Genomic DNA, 22,700 nt, shown 5'->3' on the forward strand with positions numbered 1-22,700 from the left:
TGGAGAAAATGCAAAAATCAATTAACAAAGACTCAGGAGAATTAAAAAATAAACATACAGAGAAAAATGACACAATTGCTGAAAGTAAAAATACTCCAGAAGGAATCAATAGCAGAATATCTGGAGCAGAAGAACTAATCAGTGAGCTAGAAGATAAAATGGTGGAAATGACTTCTGAAGAGCAGATAAAGTAAAAAGAATGAAAGGAACTGAGGATAGTCTCAGAGACTGCTGGGACAATATCAAATGGACCGACATTCGAATTATAGGGGTCCCAGAAGAAGAAGAGAAAAAGAAAGGGTATGAGAAAATTTTTAAAGAGATTATAGTTGAAAATTTCCCCAGTATGGAAAAGGAAATAGTCAATCTAGTCTAAGAGGCACAAAGAGTCCCATACAAGATAAGCCCAAGGAGAAACAGGCCAAGACACACTAATCAAACTAACAAAGATTAAACACAAAGAAAGAATATTAAAAGCAGCAAGGGAGAAGCAACAAGTAACATACAAGGGGAATCCCATATGCATAACAGCTGATCTTTCAACAGAAACTCTGCAGGCCAGAAGGGAATGGCAGGTTATATTTAAAGTATTGATAGGGAAAAATCTACCAGCAAAATTACAGTTCCTGGCAATGATCTCATTCAAAATTTATGGTGAAATAAAAAGTTTTTCAAACAAGCAAAAGTTAAGAGAATTCAGTACAACCAAACCAGCTTTACAGCAAATGTTAAAGGGATTTATATAGTCAAGAAATAAAAGAGAACAAAAAAGATCTACAAAATCAACCCCAAACAATTAAGAAAATGGCAAGAGGAACATATATATCAACAATTACTTTAAATGTAAATGGATCAAATGTTCCAACCAAAAGACACAGACTGGCTGAATGGATACAAAAACAAGACCCATATATATGCTGTCTACAAGAAACCCACTTCAGACCTCAAGACACATAGAGACTGAAAGTGAGAGGATGGAAAAATATATTCCATGCAAATGGAACGCAAAAGAAAGTTGGAGTAGCAATCCACATATCAGAGGAAATAGACTTTAAAATAAAGAAGATTACAAGAGATAAGGAAGGATACTGCATAATGATCAAGGGATCAATCCAAGAGGATGACATAACAATTATAAATATCTATGCACCCAGCATAGGAGCGCCTCAATACATAAGACAAACTCTAACAGACATAAAAGGAGAAATGGACAGGAACAAGAACAGTAGGGGACTTTAACACCCCACTCACACCAATGGACAGATCATCAAAACAGAAAATTAATAAGGAAATACAAGTCTTAAATGATACATTAGATGAGATGGATCTCATTGATATCTTCAGGAAATTCCATCCAAAAGCACAAGAATACACCTTCTTCTCAAGTGCACATGGAACATTCTCCAGGATAGATCACATCTTGGGTCACAAATCAAGCCTCAGTAAATTTAAGAAAACTAAAATTGTATCAAGCATCTTCTCCGACCACACTGCTATGAGACTAGATATCAATTACAAGGAAAAAACTGTAAGAAACACAAACACATGGAATGAAACAACACATTTCTAAATAACCAACAGGTTACTGAAGAAATCAAAAGGGAAATAAAAAAATTTATAGAATAAATGACAATGAAAACATGACAACTCAAAACCTATGGGATGCAGCAAAAGCAGTTCTAAGAGGGAAGTTTATAGCCTACAATCCTACCTTAAGAAAAACATTGAATAGACAACCTAACTTTACACCTAAAACAACAGGAAAAAGAAGAACCAAAAAAAAAAAAAAAAAAGAAAGAAAGAAAAACAACCCAAAATTATTAGAAGGAAAGAAATCATAAAGATCTGAGCAGAAATAAATGAAAAAGAAATGAAAGAAACAAGAATAATGATTAATAAAATGAAAAGCTGGTTCTTTGAGAAAATATACAAAATTGACAAGCCTTTAGCCAGACTCATCAAGAAAAAAAGAGAGAAGAATCAAATAAACAAAATTAGAAATGAAAAAGGAGAAGTTAAAACAGACAATGCAGAAACACAAAGGATTATAAGAGAATATTATGAACAACTACATGGCAATAAAATGGAACCTGGAAGAAACGGACAGATTCTTAGAAAAGTTCAATCTTCCAAGATTGAACCAGGAAGAAATAGAAATTATGAATAACCCAATTACAGACATTGAAATTGAAATTGTGTTCAAAAATCTTCACTCCCCCCCCCCAAAAAAAAAGCCCAGGACCTGATGGCTTTACAGGAGAATTCTGTCAAACATTTAGAGAAGAGCTAATGCCTATCCTTCTAAAACACTTTCCAAAAATTGCAGAGGAAGGAGCACTTCCAAAATCACTAATGAACATAGATGCAAAAGTCGTCAAGAAAATTTTAGCAAACAGAATTCAGCAACACATCAAACAGCTCATACACCATGATCAAGATGGGTTTATTCCAGGAATGCAAGGATTCTTTAATAAATGCAATTCAATCAGTGTGATGCACTATAATAACTAATTGAAAGATAAAACCCATATGATCATCTCAATAGATGCAGAAAAAGCCTTTGAGAAAGTTCAGCACCCATTTATGATTAAAATTCTTCAAAAAAATGCGCATAGAAGGAACCTATCTGAACATGAAGTGAAGTGAAGTGAAGTTGCTCAGTCGTGTCCGACTCTTTGCGACCCCATGGACTGTAGCCTACCAGGCTCCTCCCTCCATGGGATTCTCCAGGCAAGAGTACTGGAGTGGGTTGCCATTTCCTTCTCCAGGGGAACTTCCCAACCCAGGGATCGAACCTTGGTCTCCTGCATTCCGGCAGAAACCTTAACCTCTGAGCCACCAGGGAAGTCCATCCAAACATAGTAAAGCCCATTTATGATAAGCCTATAGCAACCATTATTCTCAATGGTGAAAAATTTAAAGCATTTCCCCTAAGATCAAGAATAAGACAAGGATGTCCACTTTCACCACTATTATTCAACATAGTTCTGGAAGTCCTAGCTACAGCAAGCAAAGATGAAAAAGAAATCAAAGGAATCCAGATGGGAAAAGAAGTAAAGCCCTCACTGTTTGCAGATGACATGATCCTGTATGTACATAGAAAACCCTAAAGATAGTATCAGAAAATTACTAGAGCTAATCAGTGAATTTAGCAAAGTTGCAGGATATAAAAATCAATACACAAAAATCACTTGCATTTCTATATACTAACAATGAAAAATCAGCAAAAGAAATTAAGGAATACAACCCATTCCCCATTGCAACAAAAAGAATTAAATATCTAGGAATAAACTTACCTAAGGTAAGTTTCTATACACAGAAAATTATAAGACACATTTATTTCTGCTTTATTGACTATGCCAAAGCCTTTGATTGTGTGGATCACAATAAACTGTGAAAAATTCTGAAAGAGATGGGAACACCAGACCACCTGACCTGCTTCCTGAGAAATCTGTATGCAGGTCAGGAAGCAACAGTTAGAACTGGACATGGAACAACAGACTGCTTCCAAATAGGAAAAGGAGTACGTCAAGGCTGTATATTGTCACCGTGCTTATTTAACTTCTATGCAGAGTACATCAAGAGAAATGCTGGGCTGGAAGAAGCACAAGCTGGAATTAAGATTGCCGGGAGAAATATCATCACCTCAGATATGCAGATGACACCACCCTTATGGCAGAAAGTGAAAAGGAACTAAAAAGCTTCTTGATGAAAGTGAAAGAGGAGAGTGAAAAAGTTGGCTTAAAGCTCAACATTCAGAAAATGAAGATCATGGTATCTGGTCCCATAACTTCATGGGAAATAGATGGGGAAACAGTGGAAACAGTGTCAGACTTTATTTTGGGGGGCTCCAAAATCACTGCAGATGGTGACTGCAGCCATGAAATTAAAAGATGCTTACTCTTTGGAAGGAAAGTTATGACCAACTTAGATAGCATATTGAAAAGCAGAGACATTACTTTGCCAACAAAGGTCCATTTAGTCAAGGCTATTGTTTTTCCTGTGGTCATGTATGGATGTGAGAGTTGGACTGTGAAGAAGGCTGAGTGCCGAAGAATTGATGCTTTTGAACTGTGGTGTTGGAGAAGACTCTTGAGAGTCCCTTGGGCTGCAAGGAGATCCAACCAGTCCATTCTGAAGGAGATCAGCCCTGGGATTCCTTTGGAGGGAATGATGCTAAAGCTGAAACTCCAGTACTTTGGCCACCTCATGCAAAGAGTTGACTCACTGGAAAAGACTCTGATGCTGGGAGGGATTGGGGGCAGGAGGAGAAGGGGACGACAGAGGATGAGATGGCTGGATGGCATCACTGACTCGATGGACGTGAGTCTGACTGAACTCTGGGAGTTGATGATGGGCACAGAGGCCTGGTGTGCTGCAATTCATGGGGTTGCAAAGAGTTGGACTCGACTGAGCGACTGAACTGAACTGAATGAAAGAAATCAAAGACGACATAAACAGATGGAAAGATATTCCATGTTCCTGGGTAGTAAGAATCAATAGTGTGAAAATGACTATACTACCAAATGCAATATACAGATTCAATGTGATCCCTATCAAATTACCAATGGCATTTTTCATAGAAGTAGAACCAAAAATTTCACAATTCATATGGAACCACAAAAGGCCCCGAATAGCCAGAGCAGTATTGAGAAAGAAGGATGGAGCTGGAGGAATCAACCTTCCTGACTTCAGATTATAATACAAAGCTATAGCCATCAAGACAGTATGGTATTAGCACAAAAACAGAAATATAGACCAATGGAACAAGATAGAAAGCCCAGAAATAAACCCATGCACCTATGGGTACCTTATTTTTGACAAAGGAGGCAAGAATATACAAAGGGGCAAAGACAGCCTCTTAAATAAATGGTGCTGGGAAAACTGGACAGATCCATGTAAAAGAATGAAAGTTGAACACTTCCTAACAGCATACAGAAAGATAAACTCAAAATGGATTAAAGACCTAAATGTAAGAGCGAAACTATAAAACTCTTAGAGGAAAACATAGGCAGAACACTTGATGACGTAAATCAAAGCAAGATCCTCCACGACCCCCTCCTAGAGTAACAGAAATGAAAACCAAAGTGGACAAGTGGGAGCTGATTAAACTTAAAAGCTTTTGTACAGTAAAGGAAACTGTAAGCAAGGTGAAAAGACAACTCTCGGAATAGAGAAAATAATAGCAAATGAAACAACTGACAAAGGATTAATTTCCAAAGTATACAAGTAGCTCATACAACTCAATGCCAGAAAAACAAACAACACAATAAAAAAGTGGGAAAAAAGTCTTAAACAGAGATTTCTCCAAAGAAGACTTACAGATGGCTAACAAGCACATGAAAAGATGCTCAACATCACTCATTACACAGTTCAGTTCAGTTCAGTTCAGTTGCAAAGTCGTGTCTGACTCTTTGTGATCCCATGAATCACAGCACGCCAGGCCTCCCTGTCCATCAACAACTCCTGGAGTTCACCCAGACTCATGTGCATGGAGTCGGTGATGCCATCCAGCCATCTCATCCTCTGTTGTCCCCTTCTCCTCCTGCCCACAATCCCTCCCAGCATCAGGGTCTTTTCCAATGAGTCAACTCTTTGCATGAGGTGGCCAAAGTATTGGACTTTCACCTTTAGCATCAGTCCTTCCAATGAACACCCAGGACTGATCTCCTTTAGAATGGACTAGTTGGATCTCCTTGCAGTCCAAGGGACTCTCAAGAGTCTTCTCCAACACCACAGTTCAAAAGCATCAATTCTTCAGCACTCAGCTTTCTTCACAGTCCAAATTTCACATCCATACACGACCACTGGAAAAACCATAGCCTTGACTAGATGGACCTTTGTTGGCAAAGTAATGTCTCTGCTTTTGAATATGCTATCTATGTTGGTCATAACTTTCCTCCCCAGGAGTAAGCGTCTTTAAGTTCATGGCTGCAATCACCATATGGAATGCTAAAGTAGGAAGCCAAGAAACACCTGGAGTAACAGGCAAATTTGGCCTTGGAATGCGGAATGAAGCAGGGCAAAGAGGAATAGAGTTTTGCCAAGAAAATGCACTGGTCATAGCAAACACCCTCTTCCAACAACACAAGAGAAGACTCTACATATGGACATCACCAGATGGTCAACACCGAAATCAGATTGATTATATTCTTTGCAGCCAAAGATGGAGAAGCTCTATACAGTCAACAAAAACAAGACCAGGAGCTGACTGTGGCTCAGATCATGAACTCCTTATTACCAAATTCAGACTCAAATTGAAGAAAGTAGGGAAAACCGCTAGACCATTCAGGTATGACCTAAATCAAATCCCTTATGATTATGCAGTGGAAGTGAGAAATAGATTTAAGGGCCTAGATCTGATAGATAGAGTGCCTGATGAACTATGAAGTGAGGTTCGTGACATTGTCCAGGAGACAGGGATCAAGACCATCCTCATGGAAAAGAAATGCAAAAAAGCAAAATGGCTGTCTGAGGAGGCCTTACAAATAGCTGTGAAAAGAAGAGAGGTGAAAAGCAAAGGAGAAAATGAAAGATATAAGCATCTGAAGGCAGAGTTCCAAAGAATAGCAAGAAGAGATAAGAAAGCCTTCTTCAACGATCAATGCAAAGAAATGGAGGAAAAGAACAGAATGGGAAAGACTAGAGATCTCTTCAAGAAAATTAGAGATACCAAGGGAACATTTCATGCAAAGATGGGCTCAATAAAGGACAGAAATGTTATGGACCTAACAGAAGCAGAAAATATTAAGAAGAGGTGGCAAGAATACACAGAAGAACTGTACAAAAAAGATATTCATGACCCAGATAATCATGATGATGTGATCACTAATCTAGAGCCAGACATCTTGGAATGTGAAGTCAAGTGGGCCTTAGAAAGCATCACTATGAACAAAGCTAGTGGAGGTGATGGAATTCCAGTTGAGCTGTTTCAAATCCTGAAAGATGATGCTGTGCAAGTGCTGCACTCAATATGCCAGCAAATTTGGAAAACTCAGCAGTGGCCACAGGACTGGAAAAGGTCAGTTTTCATTCCAATTCCAAAGAAAGGCAATGCCAAAGAATGCTTAAACTACCGCACAATTGCACTCATCTCCCATGCTAGTAAAGTAATGCTCAAAATTCTCCAAGCCAGGCTTCAGCAATACGTGAACTGTGAACTCCCTGATGTTCAAGCTGGTTTTAGAAAAGGCAGAGGAACCAGAGATCAAATTGCCAACATCGGGTGGATCATGGAAAAAGCAAGAAAGTTCCAGAAAAACATCTATTTCTACTTTATTGACTATGCCAAAGCCTTTGACTGTGTGGCTCACAATAAACTGTGGAAAATTCTGAAAGAGATGGGAATACCAGACCACCTGACCTGCCTTTTGAGAAATCTGTATGCAAGTCAGGAAGCAACAGTTAGAACTGGACATGGAACAACAGACTGGTTCCAAATAGGACAAGGAGTATGTCAAGGCTGTATATTGTCACCCTGCTTATTTAACTTATATGCAGAGTACATCATGAGAAATGCTGGATTGGAAGAAACAAGCTGGAATCAAGACTGCCGGGAGAAATATCAATAACCTCAGATATGCAGATGACACTACCCTTATGGCAGAAAGTGAAGAGGAGCTAAAAGGCCTCTTGATGAAAGTGAAAGAGGAGAGTGAAAAAGTTGGCTTAAAGCTCAACATTCAGAAAATGAAGATCATGGCATCTGGTCCCATCACTTCATGGGAAATAGATGGGGAAACAGTGGAAACAGTGTCAGACTTTATTTTGGGGGGCTCCAAAATCACTTCAGATGGTACTGCAGCCATGAAATTAAAAGATGCTTACTCCTTGGTAGAAAAGTTATGACCAACCTAGATAATATATTCAAAAGCAGAGACATTAGTTTGCCCACTAAGGTCCATCTAGTTAAGGCTATGGTTTTTCCTGTGGTCATGTATGGATGTGAGACTTGGACTGTGAAGAAGGCTGAGTGCCGAAGAATTGATGCTTTTGAACTGTGGTGTTTGAGAAGACTCTTGAGAGTCCCTTGGACTGCAAGGAGATCCAACCAGTCCATTCTAAAGGAGATCAACCCTGGGATTTCTTTGGAGGGAAAGATGCTAAAGCATCAAAGTACTCCAGTACTTTGGCCACCTCATGAAAAGAGTTGACTCATTGGAAAGGACTCTGATGCTGGGAGGGATTGGGGACAGGAGTAGAAGGGGACAACCGAGGATGAGATGACTGGATGGCATCACTGACTCGATGAACGTGAGTCTGAGTGAACTCCGGGAGTTGGTGATGGACAGGGAGGCCTGGCATGCTGCGATTCATGGGGTTGCAAAGAGTTGGACACGACTGAGCGACTGAACTGAACTGAAAAAATAAAGTCTGACACTGTTTCCCATATTTTCCCATCTATTTCTCATGAAGTGATGGGACCAGATGCCATGATCTTCGTTTTCAGAATGTTGACCTTTAAGCCAACTTTTTCACTCCCCTCTTTCACTTTTTTCATCAAGAGGCTTTTTAGTTCCTCTTCTCTTTCTGCCATAAGAATGATGTCATCTGCATATCTGAGGTGATTGATATTTCTCCCAGCAATCTTGATTCCAGCTTCTGCTTCTTCCAGCCCATTACTAGAGAAATGCAAATCAAAGCTACAATGGGATATCACCTCACACCTGTCAGAATGGCCATCCTCAAAAAGTCTACAAACAATAAATGTTGGACAGGGTGTGGAAAAAAAGGGAACTCTCTTGCACTGTTGGTGGGAATGTAAATTGATACAGCCATCGTGGAAGATGGTGTGGAGATTCCTTAAAATACTAGGAATAAAACCACCATAAGACCTATTAATCCTACTTCTAGGCATATACCCTGAGGAAACCAAAATTGAAAAATACACAACTGCAGCACTATTTACAATAGCTAGAACATGGAAGCAATCTAGATGTTCATAGACAGATTAATGGATGAAGAAGTTGTGGTACATATATGTAGTAGAATATTACTCAGCCATAAAAAGGAGCACATTTGAGCCAATTCTGATGAGGTGGATGAACCTAAAGCCTATTATACAGAGTGAAATGAGTCAGAAAGAGAAAGATAAATACCGTATTCTAATGCATATATATGGAATCTAGAAAAATAGTACTGGAGAATTTATTTACAGAGCAGCAGTGGAGAAACAGACATAGAGACTAGACTTATGGATATGGGGAGCGGGGAGGAGAGGGTGAGATGTATGGAAAGGGTAGCATGGAAACTTACATTACCATATGTAAAATAGATAGCCAACGGGAATTTTCTGTATGGCTCAGGAAACTCAAACAGGGGCTCTGTATCAATCTAGAGGGGTGGGATGGGAGGGAGATGGGAGGCGGGGTTCAAAAATGAGGGGATATGTGTATACATATGGCTGATTCATGTTGAGGTTTGACAGAAAATAACAAAATTTTGTAAAGCAATTACCCTTCAATAAAAAACTAAATAAAAAAAATTTCAAAGTGCATTTCAGTGATGAAGACCCTGGCCTGTTTATGTGATGATTAAAAATTAAGTCATCTATAATGCCCCTTTGCAGAAGTCCTCAGGAGTGCTCAGTCTGAGAACTTATAATAATGAATATTTGCCCTCTTGTGGCAATACGAGAAGACTCTGTGTGTAAATGTGACACAGCGTTGACTGCTGTGTGTTTCTTCCAGCCTAGGGCTTCTGCTCATCCTCTCCTATGTGGTGATTTGGTTTTTGATCCCTCCGAAGAGGAAAGGCACTGCTCCGCTGACCTGGGCTTTTGTGTTCTGAAGGGAGATTTAGGAAAGCTCTCTCATCCGTCAGGAATTCAGAAGTGTGCTGACTTCTTCCTGTCAAGGCCTTTCTGCCCCTCCAGGTGGCTCTCTTGGACGGTATCTAAGAAGACCTGTGCTAGCTGCTGCGCATGGTCCCCATCCAGGCCCATAGGAGGCAGTCACATATCCTTTGTCCCACAGTCTCTGGGACTTAGGCTTCCCAAGCACGGGCCTCACTTTTGCTTTTCTGTCCACTCTAGCTAACTGGTTCCTGCTGTTCAGATTTTTCAGGTGAGAACCAGTCTACAGATCTCCATTTTTGGAGGCCTCATATCAAACTCTCAAAGTGGTCTCCTTAAAGCCCCTCTATTTTGACTTGCAGGGATGGGGGAAACACCCCTTAGTTTACCATCTTGGAAGCAGAGTCAGATATCTTGGTACACTAATAGCTTTCTCCAAAAATATCCAAAAGTCTGTCTTCTCATACTTTTATATCCTGATATAGCTGAGGTGGGTAGGAGACATGTAACTTTTTTTAAATTAAACTTTAAATTTTGACATAGTTGTAATTTCACATGCAGTTGTAATAAAGAATCTAGAGAGATCCTATGTTCCTGTTATTCAGTTTTCCCCAAATGGTAGTACCTGTCAAACTGTAGTATAATATATCACAAGCAGGACTCTGACATGAACACAGTCAAGATACAGTAAAGTTCCATACTTAAAATATTCTCTGGCTGGAGAACAAGAGCTCTGTGGAGCTTTTAGTCTGTGTCCATCAGTGTTTCTGGCTTGCTGGCTTCTTCAATCACCTACTCTGGGATTTTTGAGGTAACAAGAAAAGCCAGGAAACACCGAAGCATTGTTCCCTAACTGGTCTAGCATCTTTTCCCCACCTTTCAGTATCTTCTTTCATTTGTTTTATCTATAATGTCCAGGGTGTTTGGTTGCACTTAGTGAGGAGGACAAGAAAAAGTATGTCAGCTCCATCCTCCCAGAGATGGAAGTCTATGTAACTGTATTTTGATCACCTCTTTTGCAGCAAAGCTTTGCACTTCACTTGGGATGTGAAACTGTCATGCTTCCCCAGCAAAAATTTCCCATTAGCCTTTTGTCATATACACGTGAAGAAAGGGTTACAAAATACATTCTCAGCAATCGTGATTATATAAAGTACCTGGGATTTTGTTGTTTCAGTAATAACTCATAAACATGTTCCTAGATGATTCTTTCTTCTGGCTTCAGGGAGATCATTCTGGAAAAGTCAGTCTTGGGAAAATTATTAGAGAAATGACTAAAATCCACTGTTGAAAAGATGACTATTGTTATTGTACATTCTCTTTCATTTGTTATAACTAACCGGAGAGCTATTTATTACTTCCAGTAATGTGGCTGCCAGAGTGTTGTATAGATAACGGTGAGCTGGTGTCAGTTTGTACTGGCTTGTGAGAGGTGATTGTTCTCAGGAATTCTGCAAGATAATAAACATAGCTATTATTAAAAATTAAATTATATAATGATGCCTCCCTGATGGCTTAGATGGGAAAGAATGCCTACAATGTCGGAGACCCAGTTTCAATCCCTGGGTCAGGAAGTTCCCCTGGAAAAGAAGTGGCAACTGACTCCAGTATTCTTGTCTGGGAAATCCCATGGACAGAGGAGCCTGGCAAGCTACAGTCCTTGGGGTCACAAAGAGTCAGACACAACTGAGCAACTAACTAACATGGTAATAACATAGCTTCTGCAAGGTAATAAACATAACTATTATTAAAAATTAAATTATGTAAAGTGTCAACCAATTACATTAAAAACAAAGGTAACAAATACTCAAAATTCATCATTTTCTAGTTATTTTACTATAATCTGTATTCTTGAAATCTTTTACATCTATTGTGCCTGTGATGGAAACACTATGTAGTGGCTTCCTGCTGTAGATCTCTCTCCAACTCTGGTTGGTGATTTCACATTGGCAACTTGAAATCAGTCATGGTGGGAATATTTACACCATAGAAACTGGAAAATACTACAAATAGGGCTTTTACCTGGAGAGCCTGTTGTTAAACATTTTCCAGAACACCACTGAGTATAAGCCATTTTCCCAGATTGTCTCTATCCCTGAAGATAATTGTTCTTACTCTTCAATAAGAACATTCTCCTATCTCAGGAGTTTTTGAATTTCCAGACCTAAATTACTTGCATTTTATAGAATGCAATAGCAAGATAAGAGCAAGTACTTCTTCAGCCCTCACAATCCACAGTGGGAAACAGATATGTTTCCTATTATTCTGCCTTTTGAGAAGCTTAGACGATGGAGCTGATGCTGTGTTCAGATTAACTGTGTGCAGAAGATGTGGGGGAAGGGGGAAGACAAATGACTTGTTTTTTCAATACAGCTGCCCCAGCTATTGTCTTTAATTACACTCCTGCTGGACTGATAAGGGAACTGGATTCTGACAGCTGTGAGAATCAGCCATACCACAGAGCCTAATATTTCTTTTTGGGTATAAGTGATGTTTTGTGCACTAAGCAACACAGACATAAATTATTTTTAAGAATTGTGATTGGTTAGGTTTCTACTATGTTTAAGGGTTTCATTTTCTTAAAGCTACATGGTCCCCATTTAGAAGTTTACTTATTGCATTTAGTATGGTGGGAGATTTTAGTGGTTAAAACATAGATGCATTTTTCAAGCTTTTCAGTATGCTCCTTACTTATGACTATATGACTTTTAAACTTGGCATTTAAACAATAGGTTGATATCTGCTTGAAGGCATGACTGATAACTGTCTTAATGCCTTTCCAGTATGGCCAGAATTCACCCAGGCTGTTCTGAATGTCCCTATACTGTGAACCCAAAGCTAAGATATATGATGTACAGACCATTTGACATTTAATATTTTGGGGGGAAAGGGTGGAGAAAAAAGGTATCAGAACTACCTTTCAATCTTTTACCTGGTTATCCTCACCTCCTTTGGGGTAAATGGCCAAATGTCAAGGGAAAAAGCATTATAGAAAAGACACATGTTATCACTGTGTGACCAAGTGCCAAGGGAATACGATCTGGAGAAACTGCACAACTGGTGCTCTTGTTGTGAGCTGCAGGGTGGAAATTCTGAAGCCATGAAAGTACCTGGTGATTTAATTTATGAAGGTATTTTCATTTAGAATCTACTCAATGTGGTTGAAAACACCGGTTCCTGATTATAGTATTTTAGAACAATCTATACGAAATTGGGTGTGAAGTCACTGAACATTTTATGTGGGGTCTTAAATGGTGTTTCGTCAAAGTGTCATCACCTCCGTGTTTCTGTCTAATGAAGGCATCATTTTAACTTTCCACTTCAAGCAAAGATGTACAGTTCATGTCAAAGGGCCTTTGAAATATGCTGATCTGGTTGGCTGAACTCAGCTCCAGAGCAGGGAACACCTGGGCCAAGAGAGCCAGCAGCAGCGTGCTCAGGGTGGGTGACCAGGGGGCTCCAGCACCAAGCACAGTAGCGCTCAGAACCTGGGGTGACAGTCAAGCCAGATGTATAGGGATTTAGGATATGGTGAAATCAGTCCTTTGCATACGTACTTACTAGATACTCAAGTTTTAATAATAAGATCCTTGAATTAAACATAAGATAAGCAGACATCCCCAGGGAAGATAGCCAGGTGGGTTGGGAGCCACATATACTAAGCCATTCAGGAGGGGATCCAGAGGGAACCATCTGAGAAAGGCTGGCCAGTTTCTGGTCCTGCTGGCTAATTCAGACTGGTGGGGTGGTGCAGTTTGTAGGCCTGGGAGCCAGAACACCAGGTTTATAGCCTGGATCTGCCATGTAACCACTGTCTGACCTTGTGTTTCTCAAATTCAGTGGCATTATCTGTGAAACATAATGATAGCACACCTCATGTAAAGCTCTTAGCAAAGTTTCTGGAGCCTAGAGATTTCTCCACAAATGTAGCTGCATAAATGCTAATGCAATTATATTAATATTGGTTCTATAGTGATATGAGACATAACAGAATCCACTTGCTATTTTTATGGCTTTTAGTATAATAGTATAGTCAGTAAACTGTATCTTGTTCTCATTACAAAATGAGGGTTTGGGAATTCCCCACAAGTTCCTTTTGTACTCTTCCTAATGTTTTTTTAAAAATATTTATTTATTTAATTGACTGTGTTGGAGCTTAGTTATGATGTGCAGGCTGTTTGTTGCAGCGTGTGGGTTTCTCCAGTTGCAGCGTGTGGGTTTAGTTGCCCTGTGGCATGTGGGATCTCAGTTCCCTGACCAGATCAAACTTGCATCTCCTACAAGGCAAGATAGACTGTTAACCCCTGGACTACCAGGCAAGTCCCTCTTCAAACTGTTTAGTGTTTTGAAATAGAGGCTCATTAGGGTGTTTTTCTACGTTGATACATAGTTCAGGTGGACACTACCTGACTATTAGACAGACCCGGGTGAAAACCAGAGTCATATAAGCAGCCCCTTGCAGAATGCAGGCGTAACTAAGGCTATTTTTATCTGAATTTGCTACCAGTTAACTTCGTTTCTATCTTTGTGGGCCCCTTTAGTGTGGTGAGGTGACATGAGGATGCATGTGGCAGAGCAGACTGTCTCCTCTCTCACATATTCATTAATCATTTATGGATTCATGGATTGATTGATTGACTCATTCATTCATTTATTAATTCAAAGATGGTGATTGACTGCCTTGAATGCATCAGTCATGGCGCCAATCTCCAAATCCTTATTTTCAGTGACTTCACACCCAGTAGTGGAGACAGAAAAAGTAAACAAAAATCAAAAGTAGTGCTACTTGCTAAGCATAACAATAGTGAAGAAATTTTATAATAACTAGGTGAGGGCAGCTCCTAATTGTAATGACAGGTATTGGGGAGCACTTCACTCATACAACAGATGTTTATTTTATACCTACTATGTGCCAGATGGGCTTCTCTTGTGGCTCAACTAATAAAGAATCCGTCTGCAATGAGGGAGACCTGGATTTGATCCCTGGGTTGGGAAGATCCCCTGGAGAAGGGAATGGCTAACCACTCAGTATTCTGGTCTGGAGAATTCCACGATCTGTATAGTCTAAGGGGTCACAAAGAGTCAGACACCACTGAGCAACTTTCACACATGTGCCAGACAATTTTGAAAGACCAGGGCCCATAGCAGTGAAAAAGACAAGGTCCATACTGTCATAAATTTTCTATTATTTTTGGGGAAAAGAGCATGCACTAAAAGAAAAATATCAATAGGAATATACACTATGCAAAGAGTTGAAATAGGGAGATGATTTGGGGGAATAGTTAGATGGTTATTTTATATAGGGTAGTCAGGAAAGACTTGTCGAGGAGATGATATTTGAGATGAGGTTTAAAGGTTTAAAGAAAATTAGGGTGAAAGCATTTTAGCTAGAAAGTAAAGCCAGTAGAAAGAAATGTCATAATGCATAATGGAGATTGGCATGTTCAAAAGAAGGCCAGCATGGCAAGCCACGTATGGGACAAGGATGGAGAGCTAGGAAGAGGCAAGAGAGACTCTGAAAGCCTGCAAAGGAGGCTGACTCATTCTCAGTGCAATGAGATGTCACTGATGGGCTTTAAGCAGGGCAGTAACATGGACTAGTTTACATTGCAAAATGCACTTCTGGTTGCTGTGTGGAGAATAGATGATTGGAGGTGGTTGCATTATTCTATGTGAGAGATGGTGGTGGCTTGGATTGCAGAAGAAACAGTAGATGGGGAGATATCAATGCATTCAGATGTGTTTTAAAGATAGAATTGAGAGGGTTTGGGGCTTACTTGGTAGGCTCACACTGTAAAAAAATCTGCCTGTAATGCAGGAGACCCAGGTTTGATCCCTGGGTCAGGAAACCTCCTGGAGAAGGGAATGGCTATCCACTCTAGTATTTTTGCCTGGAAAATCCCATGGATAGAGGAGCCTGGCAGGCTACAGCCCATGGTGTCGCAAAGATTTGAACACCACTGAGCGACTAACAATCACTGAGAGGATGTGTTTCTATGCTGGATGTGTGGAGTGAGAAGAATGAATGTAAGGCAAGCTCTTAGATCTTCAGCATGAGCAACTGATGATGGTACAGTTGACTGGGATGAAGAAGAATGAGAAAGGAGCAGCATGGTTTTCCAGTGAGGAAGGGGCAGATGCTGGTGTGTGGGATGAAGTAGGGGAATATAGGGGATCCAAAATGGCAGTGTGGAGTTGGAGATATCTTAGACTCACCAGAGGAAACAGGCCTTATCCACTTGTGGAACTGGCATAGCAACTGGCTCAGTCTAGGTTGGGTCGGTAACGATATTTGGATGAAAGAATGAAAGGATAGTGTAGATGGTTTCCTGTTCTGTCACATTCTTACTGTCATCAGACGCTGCCTCATCACACACAGGGAGATAAAGACTGATTCAACAAGTAACACGTTCAGGCAAAAATAGGCTTCAGTAAGTCGCGTTGGTCTTGACTGGTAGCTCAGCTGATAAAGAACCCGCCTGCAATACAGGAGACCTGGGTTTGATCCCTGGGTTGGGAAGATCCCCTGGAGGAGGGCATGGCAACCCACTCCATTACTCTTGCCTGGAGAATCCCCACAGACAGAGGAGTCTGGCAGGCTGCAGTCCATGGGATTGCAGAGTCGGACATGATTTAGGTACTAAGCACAGCACAGCACAAGCCTGAATTTTGTAAAAGGGCTGCTGCTTGTTTTTTTTTTTTTTCCCCACAAGTAGTAGTTTGGATATATGAACCTAGAATCCTGGGGGGAGATCAGATTTGCTGAGAAATACTTAGTAGTCTTGGAATATAGATGGTTTTTAAAGCCACAAGATGACTTAAGTTTCCTTTGGAAGGACATATAGATAAAGGACTGGGACCTGGATTAGTGTCTTATTGCAGTGGCAACAACTACAAACTTTGTTGCTTAAAGCAACACAAATTTATTATTTTATGGTTCTGGAGATCAGAAGTCTAAACTAGGTGTCACTAGGCCCAAATCAAGGTTTTGGTTGAACTCTCTCTGGAGACTCTGTGATAGAATCCATTTTCTCACCTTTTCTAGCTTTTCAAAGCAACCTACTTTCATTGGCTTGTGGCCCCTTCCTCATATTCAAAGTTTATCTAACCTCTGTTTCCACTGTCACAACTTTTTCTTTCTTTTTAAATTGATTTTATTGAAGTGTAGTTGATTGATTTACAATGTTAACTTCTGTAGCAAAGTGACTCAGTTATATGTATATTAATACATTCTTTTTTGTGCTTTTTCCATTATGGTTTATTACAGGATATTGAATATAGTTTCCTGTGCTATATGGTAGGACCTTGTTGTTCATCCATCCTATATATGCTAGTTTTCATTTGTTAATCCCAAACTCCCAGTCCTTCCCTTCCCCATCCCACCCTCTTTACCTGACAGCCACAAATCTGTTCTCTATGTCTGTGAGGCTGTTTCTGTCTTGTAGATATGTTCATTTGTGTCATATTTTAGATTCCATGAATAAATGATATCATATGGTATTTTTCTTTCTCTTTCTGACTTACTTCACTTAGTATGATAATCTCTAGGTCCATCCGTGTGGCTGCATGGATGGTATGATATTATTTCATTCTTCTCAATGGCTGAGTAATATTCCACTGTACATATGTAGCACATCTTTACCTATTCATCTGTTGATGGACATTTAGATTGCTTCCATGTCTTATCTATTGTACATGGTGCTGCTATGAACATAGGGATGCATGTATCTTTTTGAATTACAGATTTTTCTGGATATGTGACCAGGAATGGGATTGCTGGATCATATGGCAACTCTGTTCTTAGTTTTTTTTGAGAAACCTCCATACTGTTTTCCAGCATGGCTGCAACAAATTACATTCCTACTAACAGTGTAAGAGGGTTCCCTTTTCTCAGCGCCCTCTCTTGGCATTTATTATTTGTAGACTTTTAAAAAATATAAATGTATTTATTTTAATTAGAGGCTAATTAATTTACAATATTATATTGGTTTTGCCATACATCAACATGAATCCTCCACTGGTGTATACATGTTCCCCATCCTGAAGCCCCCTCCCACCTCCCTCCCCATACCATCCCTCTGGGTCATCCAAGTGCACCAGCCCCGAGCATCCTGTATCATGCATCAAACCTGGACTGGCAATTCATTTCACATATGATAATATACATGTTTCAATGCCATTCTCCCAAATCATCCCACCCTTGCCCTCTCCCACAGAGTCCAAAAGACTGTTCTATACATCTGTGTCTCTATTGCTGTTTCTCATACAGGGTTATTGTTACCATCTTTCTAAATTCCATATATATGTGTTAGTATACTGTATTAGGGTTTTTCTTTCTGGCTTACTTCACTCTGTATAATCGGCTCCAGTTTCATCCACCTCATTAGAACTGATTCAAATGTATTCTTTTTAATGGCTGAGTAATACTCCATTGTGTATATGTACCACAGCTTTCTTATCCATTCATCTGCCGATGGACATCTAGGTTGCTTCCATGTCCTGACTGTTATAAACAGTGCAGCAATTAAAATTGGGGTACACGTGTCTCTTTCAATTCTGGTTTCCTCGGATTTGTAGACTTTTTAATCATGGTCATTCTGATTGGTGTGAGGTGGTCCTTATTGTAGTTTTGATTTGCATTTCTCTAATAATGAATGATGATGAGCATCTTTTCATGTGCCATTGGCCATCAGGAAGACCCACTGTAGGAGGAAATGACAACCCACTCCAGTGTTCTTGCCGGGAAAATTCCACGGACAGAGGAGCCCATGGGGTCACAAAGAGTCGGATATGACTGGGCGACTGAGCATGCACCCACATTGGCCGTGTGTACATTGTCACAACTTTTTCTGTCTCCTCCTTCCCTTTATAAGGATTCTGGTGATTCTATTGGGTCTATCTGCATAATCCAGGATAATCTCCCATCTCAAGATCCTTAATCATATCTGGAGATTGGGATACAAACTACCTTACAGGCATTATCTGACTACCAAAGGGGCCAAGACTGACCCCTGGAGTGTTTCTCGGGGGCTTGAACAGAAAAGATCCAGAAAAGAAGAAGAGGCAGGTCCAATAAGAAAGAAGGAAAACTGGGAGAATGTGTCACAGAAGTGAAAGGTAGACAGTTTCTACCACAAAGAGGTAGTATAACTGTGTCAGTTAACTTTGGTTTGTCTGTAAATAACGGAAAATCCTACTTTAGTGGTTTAACCAAAGAATGGGTTTATTCTGGTCCTATAACAATAAGTCTAAAAGAAGCCATATATGGCTGGAATACTGGTGCAAGTGCCTCTGTGGTCCTCCTCTGCTGTGTTTAGTGTGTGGCTTCACATTTCCATGATGGTGGCTGCATCTCCAAGCTTTCAGCTTGCCTTTCAGTCAGAAGAATGGGAAAGGGTAAAGAGCAAAGGTCAAAGGGTAAAAGATCAGCTGAGTGTGGTTTCTATTTGAAAAACTGCCTCAGAACACCTTCCAGTCACTCCTGTCTGCATCTCATTGGGAAGTTACGTGGCTGTCCCTGGTGACATGGGGGGAGTTGGTTGGCTATAAAGAGGGAGAGGAATGAATATCAGGTAGTTAGTTAACTACCTGCCTGCTACTGTGATATTTGTTAATCATATGATTTTTGTGAAGAAAGAGACATTAAGAAGTCTCATTCACAATCACTTCTTCCAGGGGGGTTTGGGCTTGAAAAATAGACTTAACTCCTTTTTAAGTGACTTTAATGATTGCTGTTTTATAACCTTCACAGAAACTCTTGTAACATTTGATTCATACACTCCTGAAAAGCTTTTTCCTTCTGTCTCAGAATTTCCTCTCAGAGGTGATTTAATTCCATTTTTTTTTTGTTCACTATTCTGGCCAGGTAGAGTAATACCAGTCAGCATCAATATCTGGACCCTTGAAATAATTTGAACTTGCAATCCTCCAGTGACTTAGTGGAAAAACGTATTGGGAGATGAAATGCAGGTGTAGAGCTTATTGAAATTATTGAAATACATAGTGTGGAAAATTGTACTCTGTTTTTATTGGGAAAGAACTGGTTGAGTGAGTTTTCATATGAATTGGAGGGGGAATATTATAGATGCTCTGTATTGATGAGCTTGGAAATTTTGAATACATAAAAATGGAAATGTAATAAGTACTTAAAAAGACTGCAGAGAGATGATTTTAAGACAAGAGAAAATTATTGGCTGTGCTGAAGTGTCACCCCCAGGAGGAGGGAGAGAAGAGAACATGGTGCTTCAGTGGAGGCACTTCTGTGCCTGAATTAACTCAGGTCGCCATGTGTCAGTCTCTTTTGACAGTTGGTGTTTTTCTGGGTTGGTGGGTTTTATCTCCTCTGTGCGCTCATTGGCAGGATGCAGGCTAGCACTAAGCAACTATTACAAAAGAGAAACATTTTAAAATGTCATCTTTTGGTAAATTTTTTCTGAGTATGCCTTGGAAGGTGGAAACAAATGTCCCTTAAAATTCATTTTTTTCCTTCACATGCTATTTTTGGCCAGTCTGCCAGGCTAGAAAACTACTACTCTCTCCTTTCCTCACCTGGGCTTCCCAGGTGGCTCAGAGGTTAAAGCATCTGCCTGCAATTTGGGAGACCTGGGTTCTATCCCTGGGTCAGGAAGATCCCCTGGAGAAGGAAATGGCAACCCACTCCAGTATTCTTGCCTGGAGAATCTCATGGACAGAGGAGCCTGGTGGGCTACAGTCCACGGGGTCACAAAGAGTTGGACACAACTGAGTGACTTCACTTTCACTTTCTTTCTCCTTCCCTCACCACCAGTGATCCAAGCTTCAGTTTTTTGGAACTTTAAAAGAATGTTATCAAATGGTTCCACAATTCCAGAAATTTCTTTCCTTCAGTATGTGTTACTCTTCCTCATTCCCCAATGCATGAGCATGTGCACACACGCACACACACACACACACACACACACACACACACACACACACTTGCCTATCAGGATAGAGTTGAGTGAATCTCTACCAGGTAAACGTCTATCTCTTGTTAATGACACTTGCTCACAGTATATTCTAATTAGAAGGGCAGTGAATAATTGATGATTTGATTTTTGATCGATTTGATAGCAGAAATAGAAATGCCCAAGTATTTGAAAATATAAAAGGACTTTGATCTTTAGTATTCAACAGACTGATTTTCATCATTGATTGTAATTTCATGGCCCAGAGAAGGTGGTGTTTGAGTTGGTGTTGAAGGGTTTTGATAAGAGGAAAGGGAAGAAGAGTCTTTCAAGCTAAGGACACAGTGTGAGTATTCATGGGAAGGCAAGACATGGCATTGTATACACAGCATGTGGCAAATAGTGAGGCTAGGGCATGTAGTTTGGGTAATATTGTGATGGAACATAAAGCTGGAGATATACTTCAGAACCATGTTTTGGAAGGCCTTGAATGCCAGTCTATGGGGTTGAGTTTTATTCATTAGGCAAGGTGATTTTTGAAGGGGGAGGTGACCTGACTCTTGCATTAGGAAGATAACTTACAAAATAATAAAAGTAATTTTAAGGTACAGAACTCTCATACTTGTACAGAATTATGATATCTATGTAGCTTTTCCAACTAACATGTGATCCTGTAGAATGAAGTGCATGAATAAAACCCTACATGGGGTTGGGAATTCATGTCATATGATATCTGTTTGAAATCAGTGAAACAGACCCTTATTGTTTGCAGGGTTCTATATGTAAAGTGTGTAGATTTGTTCTGTATTGTCTGCACAGCAAAGGCATAAGTCTAATTCAAATTCTCCAAGAAAATCTTTAAAAGTTATTATGGTGGAAAACACAATTAAGTAAAACGTAACTTAGAAAACTCCATGAGTTATCTCCCCCAAACAGCCATTCTTAATAACTTGGTGCATTACTTTCCCTTCTTTTTGGTACACATATTCATTTGTCCATCTCTTCACTCACTTATACACAACAAATATATATAGATGTTAGAGTAGGTTATATAGACATAAGATAGATAAGACAAACTCAATTCCTGTTCTTATAGGGCTGTGGTTTAGTTTATCTTTTTTTACAAAATTATAGTCACATATTCTCATCTTTTTGTCTTTTAAAATCAGCATTTTAAATTATCATTACATCATGTATACCTGCTTTACCATTATGGATGCATTATTTGCATAATATTTCTCCTGGTGGATACCACACATTTTTTTCCTACTGTTAGACCTTTAGATGGCTTTCCGTGTTTTTGCTGTTATAAACTACTTTCGGAATAAACAATATACTTTATTTTTTCCTACATTTTAGATTATTTCCTTAGAAAAGATTACGAATGGTAGAACCAGAGGCAATAGACACTGATAAGGCTTTTGGTAGTGGTTATTGCTTAGTGCATGCATTTACTTTCTGCTCAGCAGTAAAAGTCCATTTCACAGCAAGCTCGCCACAGTGGTTCTTACCATGAAAAAATTAATTTGACTCTAGAGGAAGAGGTCAATATCCTTGCTCTTATTAGGAAAGACACTGAGATGACTCCAGTTGTCAGGAAATTCGAGGACATATCTTGTACTGCTGTGAACTCCCTGTGACTGAAGGTGTGCAAGTTCAGACCATACAGTCCTCTGATCATACATCTAGAATCACTTTGCAGTCCAGTTGTTCCTATGGAATTTTGATTCTCTTCTATGGCAGTGGTCCAAAGTGATCATTAATGAAAATGTGCTATTTTTTTTGATGATAGAGAAATGATCATTTGGCCCCAGAAACATGGACTATGTGTGAAAGTGAAACTTTAAATCATCTCAATAGGCTATAATTAGAAATAGGGAAGAGGCTTGTAAGAGTTGGTAAAGAGAAGCACCACAGAGAGAAAGAGAAGCACCTACAAAAGCAGAAATGATGGCAACCAAGTGCTCAGCAGTGCCAGGAGA

Source organism: Capricornis sumatraensis, chromosome 6 (genome assembly GCF_032405125.1).
Source record: "Capricornis sumatraensis isolate serow.1 chromosome 6, serow.2, whole genome shotgun sequence".
NCBI lineage: Eukaryota > Metazoa > Chordata > Mammalia > Artiodactyla > Bovidae > Capricornis > Capricornis sumatraensis.